This window comes from Sylvia atricapilla, chromosome 6 (genome assembly GCF_009819655.1).
Source record: "Sylvia atricapilla isolate bSylAtr1 chromosome 6, bSylAtr1.pri, whole genome shotgun sequence".
In the NCBI taxonomy this organism is placed as follows: domain Eukaryota; kingdom Metazoa; phylum Chordata; class Aves; order Passeriformes; family Sylviidae; genus Sylvia; species Sylvia atricapilla.
Window position 1 is genome coordinate 21726727 of NC_089145.1, and position 26251 is coordinate 21752977.

Consider the following 26251-nt stretch of genomic DNA (forward strand, 5'->3'; position numbering starts at 1 on the left):
TTCCTTAGAAATATCTTACCTTTCAAATGAGAATTTCCCCTCTGTAACTCTACCTTCATTACCCAAAACACTAAATATTCTGTACTAAAGTGGTCTTGTTCTGAGCAGTCAGTATTTGGGTTAGTCTTTCTTGCAAGCTTGGGGGTTCAGGTCTGAGGCTATAAACACTTCTGTACGTATGAGTAAGACTAATTTTGTGAGTTGTCTAAGCCAGCAGGGCTCCTCAAATAAGCATGTGCTTGCAGGCTTGGGACCTGCAGATATTTGGATGGAGGAGATGATAGGGAAGGGCTACAGATACCAAGTTTTATTTTTAATTACACATGCTTGCCAGAATCATCCAGAAATATGACAGTATATTTCATGAGATGCACTATTTGGGACAGGTAACACAAATGAAGCTGTTTGCCTGATTTGATGCCATTAGATAAAGTTTGACAAACCTAGTTTAGTTTAGACAAACCTAAATACCTGATATCTTAATCAAATCTAACCATTGTGATTGTTGAAACTTCTGGTCCTGATTTAGTTAAATTTTGGGTAACATTCAAGCATCTAAAAATCTTCCCATCTTATGATACCTGGTTGACAAATTTGCAAAAAAAAAAAAAAAAAATGGAATCGATTTCTAAAATTTGTGGGGATCAAAAGGCTTTTTAAAGATGCTATCAAATTAACAGCCTTTTGGGTTTTGTATATAAGTTGTTACAACTGCTGGGTTTTTTCACTAAGAAATTTGTTTTAGTTAGTTAGGCCTTTTTTCCCCCTTTACCACACCCCTTCCGAACTGCAGCCACAAATAAAAACCACCTAAGAAAAAGCTACTTGCTTGGTTCTTGATACTGCTCGTACTTAATTTAATGTGATCTCAGTTTTAGATGTGAGGGGTATGGTGTAAAAGCAGAAGGACAGGGGTACATTAAAAGAGTATTTCACAACTTGGAGGATATTTATAATGTAATCATAAGCCTCTGCAATGAGAGAAAAGGGATCTGAGGATATAGTCAATGGTAAATAAGGAAGCAAGAAAATCAGTGTTTTAGAAGCCATGTTTGCAAATATGACAAATATATCTACCCAGGAAATGGTAATTAAGTTTAAAAAATCCTGGTTTTGCCGTAGTGAAATTAAGTAAAACTATGGGAGTCAAATTTTGCCCTTAGATATACTCATATATTGCCTGATGACATCGAGAGGGAAGATTTTAACATCTCACGTCTGACTTGGAACCAAACCAAAAAGACTATTTTCAGATGACTCTGGAGTGACTTCCAGATCAGAGGATCCCAAATTGATCTGCCCGTGTATAGAGAGATGATTTCATCAGGCACAGAGAGCAGTCTCTTTGGAGTTAAACACGATAGCTATTGAATAGTACATAGCAATGACAATGGCAATTTTGGCTTTTACAGAGCATGGGGAATTTACTCACATGTAGAACTTCATAGAATGGAAGACTGTCTGCTAAAATGAGTGACAGAAGTACTGGCCATCATTCCCTTTTTCAAACTGCTATGTAATGGCTTTGCTGTTCTGTCCTGTCAATATGACTAACCCAAATGAATTGCTAGGTTCTGTGATGCAAATAGAGCATTGGTAAGCAGGGTGTCCAGGTCCTCCTCCAGGGTCCACCAGCTTTCCACTATAAACCTGGACAGACATCTCTTTTTCAGATGGTGTGTGGCATTTACATGAAACATGTTTCAGCAAAATGGAGGCTTCAAACAAGCAAGCACAGTTTTGGGTACACTGATCCTAGGCAGCTGGTTACCAGTCTGTGGAGATTGGCATACAGACATTTATTCTCCTTCACTTCTTTTATGAGTGTAGCCTGGTGATACCATCTGATAGTATCTTGGTTTCTGATAGTTTCTGAAGAGTCCTGTCTGGAACACTGATTTGGTTTCTCTCCATTTTTTAAAATTCTTGGGAAGAATAAAGAAGGCAGCCTGTTGTGTCAGAAGGCTGTATACAAGGATAAGTGGAAAGGCTCTGGTGGGTCTTCTCAAGCCACACTGTTCAGACACTTAACCATTTATCTGGCAGACACTTAAAATCAACAAGAGTCAACACTTGTTTTTTTTCTCAAAAGTCTTTAGAGGACCCAACTAAGCTGTCTATGATGTTTCTTGGCCCTTTCTTTTAGAAGGCAGTCATCAAATCTTTGATTCTTACTTGTCCTGCAAAATATTTTATTTATAAGACTATTGACATTCTACAGTCTTTTAAAAAAATTCCAAATTGAAAGTTCTTGTCTCTTTGTTGTTAATCAGGATCAGGTTCCTGAAGACCAGCAATGGGCATGTCCCTGTACTTTTCATGAGGGAAAATAGAAAAAAGAATGTTGCCTGAATGTCTTATGTACAGTAGCACCAGACCTGAAAAAGTTGATTTCCTGGCATTGTTTCATGCCTTGCTTTAAATTTTGACAGATGCTTTTCCTGCAGTCGGGCCATTAATAGCTGCCCTCTCCTGTGTGGATTCTCCAGTTCCTAATAAGACATGGAGTCACAGTGCAGCCTTTTTGTCCAACCTGGAACATTTACATGTCTCTGTAAGTCTTGCTGGCCACTTGATTCCACAAAACCTGCAGGAACTCAATTACCATTGAGACCTGTATTTAAGTGCCAGGACTGACTATAAACTACTAGTGCATTCAGGAGTTATTAACTACCCTTATGGTCACTTTCTGTCTGTCTTGTCCCTGCACACATATACACACATGCACACACACAGCATGATCACAAGCCTTGTTGCCATAGGAAACCAAACTAAAAACAAGCAAGGTCAGAAGGCATGAGCTCATTGTTTTTCTTTTCCTGTTCCTTCTTAAAAACTCCTAGCACAGGCTTTTGTTATTCATTAGATTAGACGTGGGTTTGGATGCTAGGTAATGGAAATCGTACTTGCTGCTAGTTTTATACTGCATATACTGCATGATGGTGGTCCATCATGGAGTTTGTCTGGCTGCCATCTTTTTCAGGCCTTACCTCACTCCCTCGTCAATCTCTACAAGATTTGGTAGTCATACTTGCTGCTTTGGCTTGCAGTTTCCTTCCTGGTCCCCTGCTAGTTGTTGAGAATGTTTCCCATTATTACTTTGATCTCACTGAAGAGTTTTTCCCACCTTGAAAAACGTAGCGGCATCACAGAAACAAAAGATATTCCAAAAACCCAAAGCAGGTTCATCAGTGGTTAAATATTACAGAAATTGCTAGTCTGGTTAGAACTAACCCAGCCACTGTCATCTTTGCTTGAGAATAAATATTTATAGTGTGTTATGACTAAACCTTTATAATAGAGATACTTCCCTGGGCAGGAGATCTGATGTCTACCGTGTCTCTCCATAAAGGGTCATGAAAGTCATACTGTTGGTAACTGTTCATGGCTAACTCTTCTTTCTTTGTCCTTGCTGGCAGAGCAGCAAAGTGCTGCTTTTTTGACCAGCATGGTTACTTGCAGAGACTTATTTGTCTTTTCAACATGAATTGTTGCATTCTCTTCCATCTTCTTCTATCAAATACACTTGCAAAGTGCGAGCTATAAGGAACAGGAACCCATCTGGATATATATGTGTAAAACAGCTTAGTTAATAATAAAGCACAGTATGTATTTCTTTATCTCATGTAAAAATTCAAATAAGGTGCCTACAAATGGGCACAGTTATTTGGATGTGTTTTATCATGAATAAATCAGAATAAATCAAGCTTCGTATTTTCTATATAGTGTTTTAGAAATTCAGAGACTGGATACTTACTTGGTTATGGTGGCTTGTCCCCATGGCCAGGAAAGGCTTGTGCCTTGCTTGTGATTTTCTATGCTTTCACATGTACTTGTTCTTACAGAGGTTCTGCTCTTGGCTAAAGTCAGAGAAGTTTCAGCCTTGGAAAATATTTCCTCTTGTCCTGTCTGGATGTTTTTTTGCTCCAGTGGATGGAAATTATATCTGAAATATATATATTGTTTATTAATGATCCCGTTACAGTGAGGATCAGTAAATCCCAGTGGTACATACCTCACCCTGATCCTATCTTCATTTCTACATCTTCTTTCCCTGGCTTAGTCAGTGCTGCAGAAACAGAGTACCCAAAGTCACTCAGCAATGGCCTCTAGCCACCTCAGTTCTGTTAGGCCTTCTAGGGACAAAGGCCCTCCTCAGCATCAAGGGTTTATGGAAGAGAGGGAAGAAGCATGCTTGTAATAGTGGGAAACTGTAAAATTTGGAGCACTTCTGGCTGCCAACAAGGGCACAGAAAACACATTTTCTGGAAGTCTCTTTTAACACCCCATCCCCAGCTTCCCCGGAACTGTATCACTGTCTTTACTAGTTGTATACACAGGGTTTTGGCTGCTCGTGGTGCCAAGCCATGGAACATTTGCAGTTTGGGAGCTGTGCTGATGTTATCAGGTCAGCAGAGAGAGGAACTACTAGAATACAGTTATTTTCAAAAGCCATCTAGGAGATTAAAGTTGCCACAGAGCATACACCTATCGCCCTGCATTCTTTCCTAGGCATATGGCTTTAAAATCCTTAAAAAAAGGAAACTGGCAGCTCACTGAGGGACACCTCAGACCTGGCACCATGCATCTTGGAGGCTCACATCACTGGCTGTGTCCATGCTAGTAAATGATGTGCATCCTGACCATTCTCTGGCACTGAGGTCAACTGGCACAAAACATCCAGTATCCATACTACTAAGCTGTCTTGATCTCCCAAGACAGGACAGCCGTATGCTAAATGTTTCCTGAACACAATCTCTGGCTTCTGGTAGCTTTCAGTCCTCACGCAGAAGCTGCTTGGGAGAGTGCTGTTTGGTCCTGGCCTTAGCCATGCCAGGGTTCTTCGAGAAACTAGAGAAGAGGTGCCAACAGCAGCGTCCCTGGCACCATTTAATGTTTCAGAGAAGGTGTAGCCAGAAGACTTGCAGGTGAATTGTGGGTGCCTTTGCCACAGCAACAAGATGGAAGGGTTGATGGTTTTTTACAAGGGCTGCAGTTCCTTCTCTTAGTCAAACCCTTTGTCTTCTCCCTCAAACCTCAGATTTTATTCTGATGAATGCTGGAATGGCTTACTATTTTCAGCTGTTTAATAGTTTGCTGTTGTGATTGTATTTGCTCGTGTTTGAATTTGTATTTCCCAGAGGATAAGGAAAGGGATTCTATAAATATTATTTGTTTTAATTAACAAATGTCAGCTTCTTTTGTAATATAGTAGGGCAGCAAGGACGTGCACTGGGAGAGTGACCAGTAACGCCAGAAAGGCACTGCTGTTTTTATTCCTGTGTCACATTCACCATAGTCACTCTGCCACTGTTGTCAGAGATGCTAGTGCCACCACAAAGGACATTATCTATTATAAAATCCTTGCTAAAGCCCCAAGGTATTGAAGGCAGACAATTAATTGCTTAATACCTTCTCAGGTATTTTTTATGACTTGTAGTTTGCTGCCACAATCCACTGAGACTCTGCAATTCAGGTCCTACTGAAAGGATGCACTTGGTCAAAAGTTTTTGATTTTAACATTCAGATTATTTTGGTCCCTTACAGGCTCTTCAGAAGATCACTAGAATTCTTTTGTGCCAGTATAATCTTTCAAGGTACATCTTCATTCTGAAACATCTTCTGTAGCCTGATGCAAGCTCTGGTTGAATTTGGCCAGGCATGTTCATCAGGCTTCTGCTCACTGAGTCAGACCATTTGTTGGCTGTGGTCTAGGAGGCACACTGTTGGCCAAGGAGAAGAGGTTTCTTTCTGGTGATTATTTTGTTAACTGAGAAGGCTTTAAATTTCTTGTTAATAGTATTTTACAAATCTACAGGTTAAAATCTGAAATAAAAAACAATATTTTAATTAAATGATGGTATATCCTGGGCAAATCAGTGACAATACAGGGCCGTGAAGATTCATTGTAGTCCATTAAGGTTGCGTCTATGTTCTCAAATGAGTGTATCTATTCCTAGAGCTATCTTGGATAAGTAAACAAAATATCTTGGGTATTTTTGCTATTCTCAGGCTTTCAGATAGACAGATAGTTGAGTGAAATATTCTGTGGGACAAATGCTGTTTGCTTAACTCATGTGAGCTAGTCTGCTAATTTCAATGAGGTAGCCAAGTGAACTGTATTTTGTTGTTTGGAAACTATTCAGAAACCTGTGCTACATTTTTATGGAGGATCCTCCACTAGTCAGGATGTCACTATATGATTAAATCAATGGGAAACCTGTGGGTAGGTTAGAAGGTATGGCACTGAGTTTGGGATGCTTTAAGATTAATGAACACACCCTTGAAGGTGGGCATGCACAAGGCAGATGGATCCCAATTCTGATACTTTTTAAATGGTATTAAGTAATATTCATGGTTATTTCTCATGCTGTATATTTAGGGCTTCTGTGGATACACAGCACTGGAATTATTATGTTCTAAACTAAGAATTTTAGAGTAGTTTTAACAAATGTTCTATTCATCTGTAAAATCTAGAAATGTATTCTGTCAATGGAGGTTAGTACATAAAAACCGATGACTGTTGAAAAAAAAGGGAACTTTTGTGTGAATATAACTATTTGTTTTGATGGTAATTGAGGCAATTCCTTCACTTTCCACAAACATTCATTAGATGATATTCTGTAGAAAAACTGTCGTATGCAATGATGCATTTCTGTATCCATATGAATGCCTGAATTGGAAGTCTGCATGTAGCTCTTAGGGAAGCCTTTGATGGGTTATAAGTTTACCAGCCAAGGGTAAAAAAAGATGTCAGGTGATTAGAGTGACCAACAGCCCCCTAAAAATACCAATGTATGCGTGGTGAATTCCTAAAATACACAAAACAGTCATTTTAGTGAGTAGCTTGTGAGCAATCTCATGGGCAGAACTATGTTGGCAATTACTCACTCAATAATTTGTGAAAAATATATCTGCTCATTGACATTTTGAAAAAAAAGAAGATAAATCTCTTAAAAGCATTGCAGGGAAATATCTTGCCAGCTAACAACCCAAAACACACAACTCCACTTAAAAATATTTACCCACCCTCTGATTGATATTTCTGAACTTCTGATATTTCTTACTGAGAAGTCTGTCTAGATGTACAGAACCCCAAGTTCCCCAAACAGCAGAAATGCAACCCTAGAGTTGTGGCACAATTTGAATAAAACCAATGAGTGGCTATATGAATGGCTTGGTCTGGGTCTGAAATTTGCAACCTGATGGGTTTTTTTTAAACAAAATTTCAAATTTTTATACTTGGATATGTTAAAAAGATTGCAATTTGAACTTTGAACCAAAATTCACTTCTGAAGGCTTTTACGCATGAGCATTAGGGATTAGTACACATTTGGAAATGCAGTTATTGGCAGTCATTAGTTTAAAGTCCTCTGCAGACCACAGGTAGATCCAGAACAGCTTGTGATTTATGAACTGCTGCAGCTACAAGATTTATGAGAGCCCATTCCTGCATCATTCCCTTCTCATTGGCCCTGAGAATCAGTTCTCCCATGCTGCTCCTCTGTGACATGCCTTAGAGGTTCAAAGGAGGTTTGTTTCCTTTGTCTCCTTTTTCCTTTTATGTCTTTGGTGAAACTCCCAAGAAAAAAGGTCATTTTTAAGGGTATGTTTTTGTGATGTAGACATGGGACAGGATTGTCTAAATCTTCTGACAGATTAATTTCATGCAGAATACATGAATAGTGCTTGTAACTTGTGGGCCATATGTGCATGGACTGATTTCATATTGGTAGCTTAGCTGGCATAGCTACTTCAGATGTCTTACTTATGAGGTTATTTGTGCAATTTCACCCTCATTTCAGTAGTGGCTGGCCAACAGATCCCATCGTGTATAGACGGAGAGCTCTTCATGTGTTTGTTTTTCTGGCTTGGCGAGTTGTGGGTGGGGGTAATATAATTTCCTGACACAATTGTTTATTTTTTACAATTTTCTAATTAAGATTGAGTTCCTAAAGCACTATATTAATAAAATAGTTTCATACGTTACTAAAATTTCTTCTGGTTCTCAAGTATACAATGACTACCATAGCATAGTCAAAACAGTATCCTCCATTATAATTTGATGGTTTAAGATTTTCTTTAGTAATAAAACAATTGAAGTAGAGATATTTCATTGAACTTCTTCCTGAAATATACAATGTTTTTGTTTGTATTTCTGGATTTCAGCTTTCCTCTGAATGATTTGCTATCCAAAAGAAAATCAGGGCTTTTCTAATACACAGTAATTAAAAAAAGAGAACTAACAAGTACTAGAAAATTAGTTTTGTTCATTGTAGATTGGTGACCTGTACTGCAATGCAGAAAGCAGATGATGACCTGAAAGTCAGAGAGACTGAAAAGAGTGACAAAACTTACTACAAAATGATTACTGAAATTGTTAAGAAATTTGTGCTTTGAGGCAGTCATATGTCTTTAAGCCTGTCACGATTCAATTCAGCTTCTTCTTTTTTAAAGTGTTCAGTGATGAGACTGAATAAAGCATTCCCAGCAACTCTGGTAACATCGGCACTGCTGGCCTGAAATATTCCACCTTTTGTCGTAGCCCTTCTCCCCACATGGCATGTGTTAGTGTACCTTTGCCCTGTTATCCCCCTCTTCTGCCCCATTCTTCTTTCAGCCAATGAGAATAACAGTAGAGGTTTTTCTGAGAATAGGGGCTGGCCCCCTTTCTCAGATTTCTTTCCTCAAGAAACTAAATTTGCACATTGCCTGATTGGTCTGGGGGAGTTGTTTATGGTAACTACTTGAGTTCAACGGAGTTTTTGTGTTTTCTTTTATTGTTGCTAATTTGAATTTATTTTTAAATGGGGAATTAAATTACCTAGACAGGAAGATATTGATGCAAATTTCCTTACTGCTAAGTTAATAGGATTGAAATTAGAAGCATGTACATATTTTCAAGAAGCATCAAAAATATATAACTACAATTTAGGGACCTTAGAAAGACTTCAGTTTTAACAGAAATGTAATTCCTTGACTTGTTTAGCTCATTTGTTTTTTAAATGCCATGACCAAGACTGAAAAATTCTTTGCATCTTCAGTGATGCCTCAGGATTTTGTTGAACCCTTCCCGAGAACAACTTCCTGCACATCTGTCTCCCTGTTTTCTTTAGGGGATTTCAAAGACTCCCCAAAACAAGCACTATAACAATTATGCTTTACAATCCGTTCCACCATGTATCTTCTTTATAATTTACCTGGAAATTTTGTGAGGGAGTTCCAATAGCAAAACTTAAACTGTAGAAGTGTTGCAACATGTACTACCACACATATGTACATGCAATTTTTTACAGCTCAAGAAGACTAAAGTCTGTCTCTGAGATTAGCCAATCAAATGCATCAGAAATATAACCTTTCTATTATATATTTCTCCTTCTGCATACAGCTATCAGTGCACATTCTACTCAAAAGATCTTGTGGTGCTTTGCAAATGACATATGTACAGGAATTCCTTCTACACTGAAATGCCCAGGCTTAGAGGGTGGGCTGCAGCCAAGAAAATAATTAGCTTATAGCACACTGCAAAACGTGTGTGAACTGCATGTCTGTAAGGATAATTCTGGCCAAGGGCATATCAGACAGTACATCACACCAGTGCATCCTGCTGGAAAAGTCCAATGTTTGAAAGCTCAATTAGAATTCTTAAAACGATCAACAACCTTGTTTGTTGACAGTCAGTATGATCCACTACGGTTTTCTTTTTACTTACACATGTACATGTATTTTAATACCCATACATAAAATAAAATGTTGATTTATCATTTACATCCTTAAAACTTTTCTGTTTTTACAAGTATTTTCCTTTAAGCAGCAGGTTTTAATAACTGATGATAAAGGAAGTTAGAAGAAATCTGGCTCATACATCTGAGAGGACAATATACACCTGCATTGACTAAGATAGGACAGTATACATCTATATTGACTGCTGATACTGACTGACAGCTCTGAGTACCAGCCCATACACAGACTTACTAGTGTAAACTGTGAGCTAGACAGTGAATTGTGTGTGGACATTTATCTTTTACAATACTAAAGCACCTGCTGCCTGTTTCTTGTTACTTATGTAGTGCTGCTAGCTTAGAGATCCCTGAACATTTTACCAAGGTTAATTGAGGAATAATCCCATTTACAAAGGGAAAAAGAAACGGTAATAAAAAGCTCCAACAAAAGCCTAAAACTTTTCCCCCTGTTTAACAAATGAGAAACCACCAATAAGTTGTATGATGTGGCTTTGTCAATAACACATGATGAGCCCCAAGTTAATACTTACTGTCAAAACTGAGTGCTGTAACTACACCCGTCAAGCTCTTTCTCTGACTGGGTTTATCCTTCAGTTTGCTTTTGGAGTAGAGGCAGCCTGTTGTTGTGGGACTGTAAAATCCTACCACAGTGAGAATAACTGGTTTTCCAAGAACGTCCACAACAGCTGTAGTGTTGGCTAGTAATTATAAGAAGGACAGCAATGCTTATAACCTCCTCAGTGGTACCAGTCTGCTATTACAAAATCCTTTTCATAGGAGACCTTCAATAGGTGCTCCACTGTCTTGCAGAGAAAAATATGTTTATGTGGCCTCTATACCAGCATGAGGAGAAGGGGCATTGTTAGTCCCAATCTTTACCATAAGTCTTGCTTTCTAAAGACTTCTTAGCTCCTCTAACTTGTTTTCCTTGCTTTGTCCTCTTCTTTCATTCTCCTTGTCTCTGCACTGACTCCCAGGATGCCTCTAGTCTCAAAATCGTTACACCAACTCTCAGTTAATGCTGCTATTCGGGTACTGTCTTTTTCTGCAGATTCCTCAGGACAGATTTCTTCTGCAAGTCTTTTCAAAGGAGATCTACCAGTGAAACATCCACATTAACAGATTGAAAAGGATGATAAAAATAAAATGACGAGGACTATGTGGAACCAAACAGCAACTACTGGCTGTCTTCTTGTAGAAAACCTTTGCACGGCTCAAGAATCTCTACTCTATTCCTCCCTTTTCTTCATGCCCCCTAAGGTATGTTTGGGATTAGTTCCTGGGAAGCATATTAGCTTCTCAGGAACCAATGTTTTTAAATATTTTTACCTGTATTGAGATATATGCATGTATGGCACTGTCTCAGTAACAAGAGGAAAGATATTAGCACAGTTCCTTTAGGTCAAATTTATGTGTACTAACCACAGGATTCATTATTTCTGCTCTTCCATGCTTAGATTTCCAAGTCAGATATTTCATGGCAAGGCTGTAGATGGAGAGACATACTTTGAAATAAAACTTTAAGAAGTAAAGTGGGGATAAATGATCTCTATAAATGTAATCCAAGTAGTTATTATTTAATAGCTGATATTTTTGCTTCTCCCTTCCCACTTACTGCTGAACACCAGCAGCTTATAGAGAGAAAGAGCCTGACAGGGGAAAATAGCTCATTTTTTTTTTCCTGGAAAATAGGGATTTCTCTCTGGAAAGTGTGTAAATGCTGGTATGTACACACTGAAGTGTGCATGCATTTATTGGAATCAACAGCTTTGAAACATTATATGTACATGGTCTCTCTATGAAGAAAAAGAAGGAAAGAAAGACAGTTCAAGCTCAAATAAGTTTCCAGGCTGATTTGGTCAGACAAACAGCAATGTGAGGATATGTAGCCAGGATGCAAATGCCAACACGATGTATATGCTCTCTGTTTGTAACTGTGTGTGTCCTCTCCATGTGTGTCTGCATGTTGATGAGGTGTTTTGTATTTATTTTTCTGTGTGTCTGTCTGGACATGCATCCAATCCATTTCACCAGTTCATCCAAGGCAGTGTAAATCATATCAATACTCATTTAGCTGTGTTTGTCAATGCACACATTTGAATTCATTTGAGTTGTACATGTCCTAGTCAGGACCTGTGCTTGTCTATAATATGTGTATGAATGCGTTCATGAAGATGTGGTTAACCTGCTTTGGTCTGATCTGGAGAGGTGATTAACTCTCTGCAGAAGAGTGTATACAAGGCAAGTTTACTTTTACTAGTTTGCAGACATTTAGTATATTCTTAGTGTACAGAATTCTGACCATTGAGTGCTTGTGACAACATCAGGGTTAGTAATGATTGCCAACATTAAAGATATTTTTAATCGAATATTGTCCATATTCTTGGACAAAACTAGTTCTATTTTCTGTCATTCACACACACACACAAAGCAAAATTACAACACTGAGAAAGCTGGCCTTTGTTTCTTAGGGAAATGCAGAATATGGCCAAGACTGGTTTAAGAGTTTGATTTTTTTTGTTTGTTTGTTTGTTTTGTTTTGTTTTTTGTTTGCTTTTGCCTTATGCTTAGAAATACAAACCTTTAGATTTCTGATGCCAAGTTTGGAAATTGCATCCCTACTAAATGTTTTACAGGCACTTTGAGTGGTCTGGTGAGCCAAAGTGAGAGATTTTATTCATCAGTTGTTCTGTCTACTTAATTTGTTAAGTGAAATAACCTTCCTGAAGTGGGAGCATTTCACATGGTTTTCCAAAGCACCAAGATTTTTTTTTAATGGCAACAGAAATACAAATATTTCAGTCTCCAGCACCTTGAATAAAAATAAAGACTTGGCTTTTCTTATTGCTTCATTTAATTATTTAGGCCCATGAAAAGTGAGTGCAAAGGAGGTATTGATGATCTATTTTGCACTGTTTTCTTACCTGAGCCTTGAAATGTGATTCCCTAATATGATATAGAGTACCAGCATGGTGAAACAAGTGCTTATACAGAGCTGAGTATACAAGGGGCAAGATAGCAGAAAATTAGGGCATAGGGGCCTATCCCAATTCCCCCAGAGGAAATGGGAACTGGATTAAGCCTAAACCTCTAATTACATAGGGGTAATAGTCTGTCAGAACTCCCACAGCAAAAGGGAGTTGGAGCAAGCCCAAGACTCTAATTGCATTTTTTCCTTGCCATTTTTGTTCATATATTTTGTTTACTCTGGCTCATCATTACATTATTTTGTAATTATTATGATAGGATTAGTGGCCTTTAAATATCTGATTTCTGAATGGTATGGCTTGTTCCTTGTCACTGATGTCTCTGATCTGTGTCAGAAAGGTTTGTATACTCTGATTGGTATAGCAAGAAATAGATACATTTATCTAATTGATTGAAACAGATCAAGACTTATGTATTTCCTTCTAGCACTACGAAGAGCCATACTTCTTTTCTGTGTTCAGAAAACAATACAGCTCAAGGCCACACCAGTGCTTTTTTCTTCCCTTTTTTTATGCTGGGGCTCATACCAATGCCTTTGGATTTCTGTAGTAAGGCCTGGATATATCTAAGGAATTTTATAAGAAAAAAGTATTATTGGCTATGTGATAAATAACTATTACTTGGAGAAAGTTACAGTGCTATATGTCATTTTGGAGCACCCCAATATATTTGTTCAGTTTGTTCAATACCAGATTTCCTCCTGCTCTTCTAAGATTAACTCTGCAGTGGTATAAACATGTCATCTATGGTGCAGATGTTTGGAGATTTGTCCCCTCTTCTTATCCCATGCCCAAACAACCCAGCTCTAGAGTCAGAAGACAGTTCTGGTGCATACCAGGCAACAAGGAGCGTGCCCATACTTCCAGTGGTACCCTGACTGGCAGTATCAGAACTACAGGGCTGTACAGAGGCCCTGATACACAATAGGAATTCTCACTGACGACAGTAGAAATTGTGTGTGTCAGTCTAGGCAGGACTCCAGGTGGATGACGTCAGTGTGGCTTGGAAAACATCAAAGTAGGAAATACATGCTGGAGCAAGGGGCATTTCTGCAGTCATTCCTCACAACGTCATTTTACTTAGTCGCCCATTAATAATGTCCTGAGACAGAAGGGTACATCTGTATTTTGGAGATTTTATTGATTTTTCCTAATTTGTACTTTCTATTTGTGACCCTAATATGTAAGCTCAAAATTAGGGGACGGCTTTAGTAAAGACAGGTGTAGGCTTCTGGAAAAGTTTTCTCACAGGAATGATGGAAACAGACAAGCAAATTAGCTATGGATTTTGATTAATTAATGAAAGGGTTTAGATAGCAAGGTTGTCCAAAATAGGAAGGCTTTACTCATCAACACAGGAGATTCTGTCCACTCTGTCTATCTGGGGAGCTGGGAAGCAGATAATTATCAATACTCATTGGAAGAATATAGTGAATCATTGATAATAGCTCTTTGTTGCTTTCTGAGACAGAAGGACTTTGACCAATTTGGAGGCGTTTTGCTCCCAATTAATATATTTTTGGCTACAGCAGAGGTACAGAAACTTTGAACCAAATAGCAGAAGACGTGTCTGTCAATTAAACTATCCAGGAGATGTATTGGTAAGTGACCTTCGGTTACAGAGATATAAAGACTAGGTAACCTCAGTCACTTCACTGGAATCATTCAAGACTTAAACTGACAGGAAAGAGGAAGGACCGTCTTTCTCTTTGAAACCCTTTTATTGCTTTTAGAATAATGCAGCCTTAATGTATATCTCCCAACTGCAGTAGGAAATATGTTTTTCTTTCAGACAGAGCAGTATTTTGGTGTTTAGCTCACTTGACATAGTCTCTGTCAAAGAAGGCAATTTTTTCTTTTTGAACTTGAACCTGGTTTGCAGTGTTTTCAATATGTGCATTAAAATCCATAGGGCCACATCTCACTGTAGGCTTAGCATTTGTTAATATATGGAAGGGATGTTTGATTAAGAACAAACAGGGTGAAATAGATCATGATAAACAACAACAAAATGATTAAAAATAGATCCAGATGTCTTGATTAAAACAGATTAAATTTTTAAATTTGCAATGAAGATTAGTTAGAACTGTTTCCATGATTTGTAAAAAGTAGTATCAGAAGGCCATTTTAGTGACTTGGAGTTTGCTGCCCTGGGCTATGTGGAGCCTGGGAACTCAGGGAGGCAGAGGAGTAAGCTGGCCAGTCCAGCTTCAGTGTTCAACTGACCAAAGTACACCAGCACTCAGATATCTGAGGCTGTGAGATGCAAGTGAACTTGTGAAAACTGCTTCTTTGGCAGTTCCGTGTGCTAGTAGTAACAAAGGTAAGGAACCTATTTAAAACAAATACTTTAACCAAAATATTTACCTTAGCATTGCTTTTTGGGAAAAGCAATGTGAAAATACCTGTCAGATCTATTTTAAAAGATAGGTTTTGTTTTACCACAAGAGAAAACCACGTGTTTCATCAGTCAGGACTGACAGTGAGGTGAGCAGGTCTTCCTTCTCTGTGTAGCTTTAATGACAAGACATTGTCATGCTTCCCCCCCACCTCCTTAACAACCGATGCCAAGTATGGTACACCTGCAACCAGTGAAGTTGTTGGAGTTTTGGGGGAGTTTATAGGGGTTGGGTCTGGAAGAATTCTGCTAAAAAGGGGAAAAGTGCAGGTTTTGTGATATATCTTTTGTAAATAAATACCTAAATTGCATATAATTCAACAGCTAAGCATTTCCTTAAGCACTAGTATCAAGATGCTGACTAAAAAGTAAATAATACAAAAAATTTCTGCCAGTAAAATCTTTTCTTCCCTAATTAAAAAAAAAATGGAGAAAATATATTATACATGCAAAATGGTTTTTTTGCCTTTTTTGAAAGAAAGGGTATATGAAAAAAAAACCTATTTGAGATAAGTTTAAGAAAAAGATATTTGAATGCAATAATGTAAAAAAAAGTTACAAGATTTTGCATACATCCGTACTTCATTGTAACCAGGGGAAAACTGATTCTTCTGCAGGGTGCAGACAGACAACAATCCACTGGCTTGGACTGGGACTCTGTGTAGGTGGTGTTTTGGCCCTTGGCACAGAGTGACTTCACAGTGTTAGGTGATAACGTTCTAAGCAGTTATTTAAACTTTAGTTTAAATATTTTAAACCCACATTTAAGCTCCCAAAATCTGAAAATGAAGGTCCATCTTACTGCCTCTCATAGTGCTTATTGCAGATTTCTGTGCTTCAGTCCTAGGAGGTCATGATGCTTTCCCAGGCAGACTGAAATCCTACTCTGTAACTCGTACAGGTAGTTTGCCAGCATTTCGCTGACAAAAGTGCATGCAGTGGATCTGAATTCTTACTGGCACACATGAGAGAAATTGCTAAAACCATTACAGCTGCAGATGTTCGTGTCAGAAACTTTGGCTTCAGTAAAATGTGGAGGTCTTTCCTCTCAAAACTCAAAATGTCTGGAAGTTTTCTGCCATGAGTCAGTGGCATGTACCACCTAACTCCAGTTCCACAGAGTAAATTTATATGTAGGGAACTGAATGCATGTGCTAGGAGTGGGAAGTGTTTTGCAGCCGCTTCTCTGTAAGATGTGTGCCATAAACCTGCTGTAAAGAGTTAACACCACTGGAGGCTAATCACAGAACACTTGCTGACCTCAGGGGATTTCATCAGATCATGCCCCAAGCTGCTTTTGTGATCAGACCCTATGAAGACGTTGCACAAGTCATGTCTGTTGAGGGTTCAGTTGGGTTTTGAAAACTGGTTAATGGCTGTTGTCTTTAGTGAAAAAAGTGTAATAAAAATGTTATTTTCTGCTTAATGCAGAATGTTTTAACTTCTCAGAAGATAGCTTTTAGTCTTTGCTTGTCCCCTTGGGTTGGTTGGTCACTTTCGTGGCTGGGTTGTGCAGCTGAGGGTGCAAAAGCACAGCAAAGATGACGATGTACCTGAGACTGCAGTCAGTGGGAGAGCTACACAGAAGAGCCCTGCCACTGGCAACAGACCAAACTGTGACCATTAGATTCCAGTTCAGTTATGGACCTTTAAAAAAATCAAAATCTGGGATTAAGGTGTTTGGTTAACCCTTTGGAAGCGGGTACATATAAAAGGGGGGGAGGGGGCAGTTTTTCCAGGAAAGCACTAAAATATCGTGATCTATTGGGAAAGGGCTAATAAAGGGTAAAATCAGCAACTCTATGGCTCATAATGCCTGTGGAGCAGGTACTTTTTTTAAGTGGACTAACTCTTTTCATATCTTGTAATAGTTACCTTACCTGTATAAAAGAACATTTTCTAGTTTAAATAATTGTCCTTATTAATGATTAATGGGCTCTGAACTTGAACTTGCCTTATTTACAATTAAGGAAATATTCAGAATCACCTGAATAGCCCTAATTTGTAGTTATTGGCAATGCATTTTTTAAATTATTTTTGGAAGTTTAAAACAGGACAACTTACAAATTACATTTTAAATAGTTTGACGTCTCACTTAAATTAAAGTTTGTTACATATCAAGACTGAAATTTTAGATGTTCTGTTTTAATTTAGTGAGATAGTTTTTGGCTCAAAAAAAGGTAATTCTGAATGGTAGAGTTATCAAAGCTTTATTTTTGGCAACAGCTTTTCAAAACGACACGAGGTGTAGTCTGCTGTGCCTTGTGTAGTTTCAAGCCCTTGCTCTGCTTCAAGTGCTCATGATTTTGTTCCATCAGGCCCATAACTATCTTTGTCACCACAAATAGAGCCATCGGTGTCACTCCATTCCAAAAAAATATGTTAACCCTTCCCTGCCCAGCACCTTCTCAAATACTGGCTTCAACTCCAGCAATTCAAAGAACTAGCAGTGGAGAGCTTTGCTGGTTTATTTGGTAACTCTTTAACAGACCATCCTGATTTAACTCCTGGTTTTGGATAATATAAAGGAGTTTTCACCAATTCTCCCTCTCTGCTCCTGGTTCACACTTTCTGTATTTGCTGGGAAAATTTCTTGCCAGCTTGCTTCTTTGTGGGAGGAGAAGTGAAGCCTATGACTTAACAGCAAATAGACTGGAGGCATCAAGGTCACAGGTAAAATAGGTAGAAGTACTAATCTTTCCAGAAATACAGTTATAAAGCATGCACCACAAAGTCCTGATCTTGACCAGCCTGCCGTGCTTTTCCATTGCCCCCACTCTTTGACACCTGTAGGTTTGTGGATTGGAAGCCAGCTCTCATCCCAGAGAGATGTTACTGGCGCCCCGAGTCCTGAGCATGCAGGGCTGTGTGCCGGGGACCGCACCAGCCTGGGGGCTCACAAGTGTCCTGCCCTGTCTCTGCACCACACCCTGCTGGGGTTCACAGGCAGTTGTACATGAGACCAAGCTGCACTGCTAACTGAAGGAATTTATAAATCCTGGAGGCTAGATTAAAACAATTAGTTCCAAAATAGTTCTGTCCTGTAAAGTAGCTTTGATCAATATAGGACTAAACATGTTTTCTGTTCGTTACTAAAAAAAAGTAAGGAATTTCTGCTGGCTATTTAGAGGCTAAATCCTACAACCTCTAGTGATATTCATGCATCTTCATGAAAATAGTATCAAGGAACTCAATAGGAACATTTCTGTGGATCAAAATTATTCCCAGGAGTGCCAGTTAACATAATATGGCCCCAGCAAAATCTCCAATTGATAATGTTGCAATGCTTCCTCTTTTGGTACCTGGCTTTTAGAGCTAAGTTTTGAAAGCAGTAAATCAAAAGTAAAAGTTAAAACTTTTAATTGCATGTTTCCAAGTGCATTATACATCAAACAACACTAAGTATTCCAAATGAATGAAAAAAACAAGTAAAAAAAATCTTTAGCTGTAGTTTTGTTTGATTTTCTTTTCTTGGATGTTTGGGATCTGCTATAATCAGTTCTATGAAAATTAAAATATCCAAGACAAGCAGCTAGAATCTTTAACTAAATAAGCAAAATTTTGCACAGTACTAGAGTTTTTAAAGTAAAGAAATTGGTGAATTTATTTGTAACAATATTTTGCAAGTTTAACTTTGGAACCAGCTTTTTCTTCCAGAAGAGGGAGGACCAGAAGTAGCCAGGACATTCAGAGAAGGTAACTATATCAGCTTTCAAAGATGCTTTGGTTACATACTGTCTACCACAAATATAATTTTCACGGAATCATAAATCCATACTTTCATGTGAAGAGAAATTTCATACAATTTTCTTTACCTCCATAGGTAATTTAGGCAAAATATCTACTGCCTTGAAATGTATTGCCTGAAATTACTTCTTTCAGGGGAAAAAAAGTTTTGAGCTTTATACAGCTTTTATTTGAATATATTACATATTGTGAAATATTGACATGCAGAGACAGGTCCTCCTAATTGTCAAAAATTTGGACTTGAAGGAAATTAAAAATTAGAAAAGATTAAAAGTTAGAGAAAACATTTTAGAGCAGCAGGCTCCAGCCAGATAATTTCAGTGGGCAGCTTTTTAAAAAAGTGAATATTTATACTAAATGGCATACAGTTCAGAACTATTTTTCAGGGAAGATATTTTCTTATATTCTGGGAAGTTAGACTCATAATAGCCAAAGTAGAACGTAACATGCAGCTAAATATAAAACAAAATAAGCTTAGTTATCTAATATAGATATAAATACAAGTATTTGTGAAATATATTTAGAGCAGTGTTTTATACCTTAATATAGAGACAAAAAAGCTGAAGTGGGAATATTGTATACATTAGCTAAAACCCAGCTAAATTTTTTTTTTCCTTTGCTAGACTTATTTCCTAACACTAATAAAAAACATTCAAATTATAAAATATGTCCAAAGAATAAGCATACCTAATTGTTACTGAATTCATATTGTAAAAGTTAGGAGACAACTGGATTTTAAATTCTTCTGGATTGATCCTGCTCTTCTGAAATGAATGGTAAAATTCCATTTGCTTTCAAATGAAGCTGAATTTCATGTCAGCTTTTTAAATAGAATTTATTAACTCTTCAGTATTCTCCTAAATAATAAAACTTCACTGTTTGTTTAAAATCAAAGTAACAAAAATTTTAGATTAAAATCTAGGCAAACAAGGACTAGCAAATACTGGTAAAAAGAGCTTTTGGGAGATAGCTATAGGTAGCCTCTTTGCTGACAATTTAATAAAAAGTATTCAGCCTTATTTATCTACTGTTTTTAAGTGGTTTATAGGACTTAGATGTTTTAGATTCTCCATTAACATATACAGGATGCAAAAGAAATGAAGCCCTGCCCTTGCAGAATAGAGGTAGAAATATGATTTGACAATTAAAACAATTAAATCTAGCTGCTGAATCTGAAATTTAGTTACCTAAGAATTGACATTTTAATGTTAGCTTTAGAAAATAAAGTAGGGATATCTTTGCATCACAAAATAACTTCTTTTAACAAAATATACAAATTTGGTCTTTCAGGCATTAAAAAAATTATTTGTATTTGTGAGTTTAAATTTTTAGTTTAGTAAATACATTTTTCAAATTGTAATCAGAGATAACCTTTGAAGAAAAATAATTGACAGGATTAAAGCATTAAAACTTAAAGTTTGTGCAAAAAGAAAATACTTTGATAAGGGCAAACATTAAGCATAAGTCAGTTTAGGGTTCATCACTATCCCATTAATTCCTTTATATCATAGTAATTCATATATCTTTAAGACAAAATTGTTAGAATTGTTACTTATCCTTACTGAACACATTTCTGGTAAAAAGTTATGTTTTTTCCTCTTTCAAAAATTGTTATTGATTTTTCTGTAGAGAAGCAGAAAAAAAAAAGTAAATTTAATCATAATTCACAAATACTCCTTCTGTTGAAGCAGACTTTTTACTCTCAAATTACTAATAGGAAATTATTTGAACTTTTTTAAAAAAGTTCATTTATGTAAAAGCTATTTGAAAGTTACAGTATTATCTTATGACTGACTGCAGCTAGAATACAGCCTTTTTTCAAATTGAATACTGTACATAATAATTAACAAAACATGTAGATGTAGATATGGTTACAATCATTAGAAATATTAATTTACATTGAATCTTTGTGGGAGTTTGTTCTTTCTTAAGGCTCTCGAGTAGTTGGCAATAAAAACAAATTCAGGTTAAAAGAATCTGTTTCAACTCTTCCTTAAAAACCTGAAAAATGTTTCTAAACCTTTAAAAGTTATTTGATATATTTTTGCCTGTAATGTATAGGTTATTTATAAATATTTTTGGGGATAAAATATTTTTATTTATGGATCATGCATATCTATAGCTCATGATTGAGCAGACAGGGCTACATCACATTTGTTTGTAAGTTTAACTGAGACTTATTTAATAGAAAAAGGAACTAGATAAATATCCTATATGAAGTTTTATCCAAATAGTAGCATTCATAATAATTATTGTATGTTAAAACTCCCCTATTGATTGTTTATTTGGAAGCTCTCTGTTCAGTTTCTACTTAATATTCTTGGAGTTTTTTCCATTTATGGTTTTCAGAATAATAAACACAATATCCCTGTTGTTTTTGAAATTTATAATAAAAAATAAATATTGCTTTTGTTTTGACATCAAGAGAAATTACTGACAGAAGGAAATGTGCAGCAATTTTGCACAAGTAATTTTATGAAGTTTTAAAGTCTTTGCAGGGAAGGAGTTAAAAGAACAAAAGCAAACAAACAACCCCCCATCCCTCCCATATTTGAATAAAAATATTTCTAAATGTCTGCTACAATTTTTTAAGAGAGAAAACAGCTTTTTTGCTTTGGCACTGTACTAAAATTCAAATAATAACATTAAAATTCATGATGAGAGTTCTGCCACAGAACTTAGCTTTCCAAAGGTCTGGACAGCTCCTTAAATTTAATTGAAACTACATTAAAAAATTATGTTTTCATGTACTAAGTAAACCTAAATGTTTACCTTGGAAATTAATAACTGCATATATCTGATCTATGGAGAAAGGAACACCACAAAAGTGATTTTTTCAAAGGAAAAAAAAATTATTTCCATATAAAATTTAAATCAATGAGCATTTGTTTCTGGCCATATTATTGATATAATCAGTACAAAAAGGAAGATTTTACCAGCTAAATGGAAGGTAGGTACAGTATGATCTGTAGTGGGAGCGAGCTCAGAGTTGCCTCAGTGTAGGGGCAGCACAGAAATATCAGGAACAAAGTTCAACTTCTTTGACTACAGTTTCCACAGAGATACCACCTTAAATTTGGATCTGTGACTTGTATGTGCTTCAGTGAAATCATGGGCTTTTAAAACATGTATTAACAAGCTTAAACAAGATTATGTTATTAACTATTTCAATAATTAGGAAGAGTGCTCTCTAAGTAATAATGTAAGCCAAAAATGGAAAATGGAACTGATGTGTTAATAATAATGCTTTGTTCTTTATTTTAAAAAGAACAATTTTAGAGGTGAATAGTAAATTCTCCGGAATAAATTCACAAATGTATATAACTCTATTACTTTTGGAAAATGTTTTGTTCTCCTGTCATTAATTATGACATTAATTATGTAATCTTTTTGCTCTCCAGAAATCATGCCAAAGTTGCTGAAAGGGCTGAAATATTACTAGTTTAAGTCCCCCAAAAAAGTTTTCAAATATTTCTGTATTTCACATTACAATACACCATATGTGAAAGATTATTCAATGTAATTCCTTAATTAAAATTTTTCCAATGATGAAGATTCAGCTATAAATTATTATTCTAGTAAACTCTTATTTTATAATATTAGGTTTTTTTCTGTAGGATACCATAAATATAAGACAAAGTCCTACATTCAAAACTCCAGCTGATAATAGAATAAGATTAGGCAAGGCAGAATTTAGAATGCAGTTTCCTCATTTCCGACTGTAACTATAGGAATATCTATATTAGGGGTTCCAAACTGAATACTTTTCTTCTGCTACAGTTATCTAGATTCCTATTCTATTTACTAAGACTAGTATTTTTGCCACAGTTTTTATAGTTAAGGTATTTCAAATAAGAAGACCCAATTGCTTGGTCTCTGGTCTCTAAAAAACCATCCTGTCAGGATGAGAATTAATTAATGCAGCTTTAATTAACTTTAAGTTTTCTCTTTCCTTTTTTCTCCCTGGTTAATTTGGTAGAGGACAAAAATAGAATTCAGATTAGTGTAATTTTGTCTGCCATGGCAGAGGGGTTGGAACTAGTTGATCTTCAAGGTCCATTCCAATTCAAACTATTCTCTGTTTCTGTAATTTCCTAACTAATATCAAATCCTCTGTTTCTGTAAGACAATTTCTTGGGGTAATAATGACATGCTGCAACTAGCATGAATTTGTTAACCTAAAATATACCATTCATTAAATTTAATTCCCTCAAAAAATCCAGTTAATTTGCCTCAATATTTATCAGAGCTGCAAATTGGGATTTTAGTTATTAAATCTTAGTTTTAATGGTCATTATACCTATCATATAGAATGCTATTTAAACAGGCCTCATGCTTTTAAGATTTAAAGCAACCATTCAAATCATCTTCACCACTGTTCTGCTATAATAATGCAGCAAATCTGTATTTCATGACATAGGGATTTAAGACGAGATGGTACCATGTGCACAAGAGTATCTAATTGGAACGAAAAGGAAAGCAGTCAGAGTATGAGGATATCTGGATTTAAGTGAGTTAGCACCAAACTTTCTTGTTTTTGCTGAACTGAAGATAGGAAATTTCAATTCATATAGAATCATAGGTGTGAAGATGTGAAATGATACAGACTGTGTGATGTACACAAATCCAGCCAGGAGCTTGTCAGTGATCATTGGGCTCATGTGATAGCAGTGACTCGTTGTAGTGCAGCCTAACTCCATCCTGAAATGGAGTCTGGTGTTGAGATGTGGATGAGGTGGAGGTGCAGGCTGAGCTTCGCAGCCTGAGCACAACCCTGCCTGCCCTCAGAGCAGCCCAGCTCTTGGATGGGGACCATTCCAGGTCTGTGGTAGCCAAGTCCTCCAGAAATTTCGGGTCAGGCCTGTTTTGGTAAAAAATATTTGGCTGCATTATAGTGCATAGTGTGGTCAGTTTCAATTAGGTTGTATTTATCAGAATTTTTGTGTACTATGTTCTGTAGTTATGGCTTGGAGGTCCTGGTTATTTTAACTGCTTGCTTAAAAGAAAAGGAAAATTTAGGAATAGAGAGGAATTATTTCTTTACCAAAGAAAAAATATTGTATATAGGACAGACTGTGTATAGATAATGTCACTTAGCTGCTGGTGTATTTATTCCTTATGCATATGAGCTGGGAGGTAGCATGAAGCAAAAAGGTATAAATGACTGCCTTCAAATAGTAAAAATCAAGTGGATGCTGACGAATCACTTACCATTTGTGAGAGTTTCACATGTGTCTCATTTTTCAAATTTAATTAAAAATCAGAATTTTTCCTGTACACATTTTCTGAAATTTCAGTGTTCATTGGTCACACAAAGATGTGCAACAGTAATGAAGTATGGGTCATATTCTTCAACTGCATGGCATACAAGCTCTGAAGGTTCAAAAGGGGGAAAAAAATCTCATCTAGGTTGTGTCAATTAAAAGTGTTCTTTCCACACTTAGTTTATTTGAGAAGTTCGACAGAGTGTAGTTTGACTTAATCTGCCCAACCTTCTCTTTTTTTTGAGTTTGTACCCTGACAGCTCACTGGGTCCCTTTACAAAACATGGTAGGACCAGCTTCAATACCATTTGTGTGAGAGACCGAAAACCTGAGCAGAAATACCTGAACCTTAACCTATGTGAAGTGTCCACTTCCTACTGCTTTAATTCAGGAATATATTCTTGGGCCCACAGCCACTGTTTACAGATAGGTCTGTAATCTATTATCATGTGGATAACTATCAGGCCAAATTTTTCTTCTTCTCTCCCTTTTTTTGATTTCTGATTATTTTAACTATGGTTGGGTAGCCAGAGAAGAGTATTTTGCTATTAGCTATGACCAGAAGTCTTACAGTATTTAGACAAATACTGTAAAACACCATTAAATATTGAGGTGCTGCAAAATCATACAGGACAGTAAGATATGCCCATGGAAAAGACTGACAGGGCTTAATTTTTCATAAAAATCTGTAGAATCATTAATGTAATTTTTATACAGCACTTTTTTTTTTTTTTTTTTTAAGATAGGAAAAGATCAAAGTTACACCTGTGATATTTCTGAAACCAGAACACTGCATTTTCTTTTAATGGAACTCCACTGAATTTTGTTGAATCCCATTTAAATTGTTATATCATGCTTGTAACTGCAACTGTTGAAAAGTCACTTGCTTAGTGCTAATGAGTGTGTTTTGATACTTGAGAACGACTTGGTTCCCAGGAAAGGGAGGGGTGTACTGCATATCCAAGGTTAGTGGGACACAGCCTGGTTTATAACCCATGGATATGCATTCTTGAAGACTAGGCATCGTATGGTTTTGGATGGTCCTCCTGAGGGTAAAAATGGATGTTTTGTTAGTCTCCTGTTAGTAGATGGTTTCTGATCTTCATTATGCTACAACTTTCTAACCAAACTTTTGTTGTCCAGAGGGTGTTATTTTTACACTAGCGTGTTAAGAGGGTGGGAGAAGTAAGGGGTCTTTTATCTTTTGCAAGAAGTTTAAAATTAACCGAGTTGAATGCCATTTGCCTAGGTGCCCTGGAATGTCAAATAAGATGTAGAAATATAATTCTCTATAGAATATATGTATGAACATGTAGAATATGAAGTAAAAGAAATTATTTAAGATTTGCTATGGGGGAAATCACACACTATTTTCTCCCAGAAACAGTTGGGAAAGGACTTGGGAGTGTACAAAGCTGGTCTAAGAACAAGAAAACAAAAGGACTGTTTGGCAATAAGTTGTTTTTATAGCTGAAGCTCTTCAAAATGGCAGAAGGAAATAGGGCAAGCTCATCAGCTGTCTGCATACAACCCAAAAGGTACCAAGGTCATAATATATTTTGGGACAGGTGAAGTACACAGGATTTTTACACATGCTGAGCACTTCCTAAAGCTAAAATGAGTGGTGTGCAGTTCCTTCCCATTCATCCACTAATATCTGATTCAGAAGGACCAGTGCTTTCAGACAGTGAGGATCATGCCCTACTTTTTTTTTGTAGGATACTGACTATATGGCAAAAAGGTAGACACTAAATGATGTGCTGTTAATTGATCAAGTCTGATAAATCTCTTACCAGTCAGCCCATCATCAGGGAAAGTTTAATGTATTTTTTTTTCATTTCATAGGGAGGTAATCTGTGGTGCAATCCCTTTTCCTGTCGGCAGGCAGTATATGCACTTCCTTATTTTGCAATCTACTCTATGCAATGTCATTATATCCTTTAGTACAGTGTTTACTGAACTTTCTGAGTCTGCGATTTCCTTTTGATTCACCTCCCTCCCTGTCATTGTCTTGAATTCTTCCCTTTTTTGATGATAGATTTTTGTAATTGCTGCCTGAAAACTCACCTTTTCAGGGAGACTGGACTTACTAACAGTAAGCCAAGGAAGCTG

General features: G+C 36.8%; 1 long non-coding RNA gene across 1 annotated transcript in view; it reads left to right on the top strand.

Moving 5' to 3' along the window:
* LOC136362489 (uncharacterized) overlaps positions 1–26251 on the top strand; it is a 56596-nt gene that overhangs the window by 11746 nt on the left and 18599 nt on the right. The window contains exon 2 of the long non-coding RNA XR_010743807.1: positions 10795–11003. This is a non-coding gene — a long non-coding RNA (uncharacterized lncRNA). The remainder of the gene's footprint in view (positions 1–10794; positions 11004–26251) is intronic.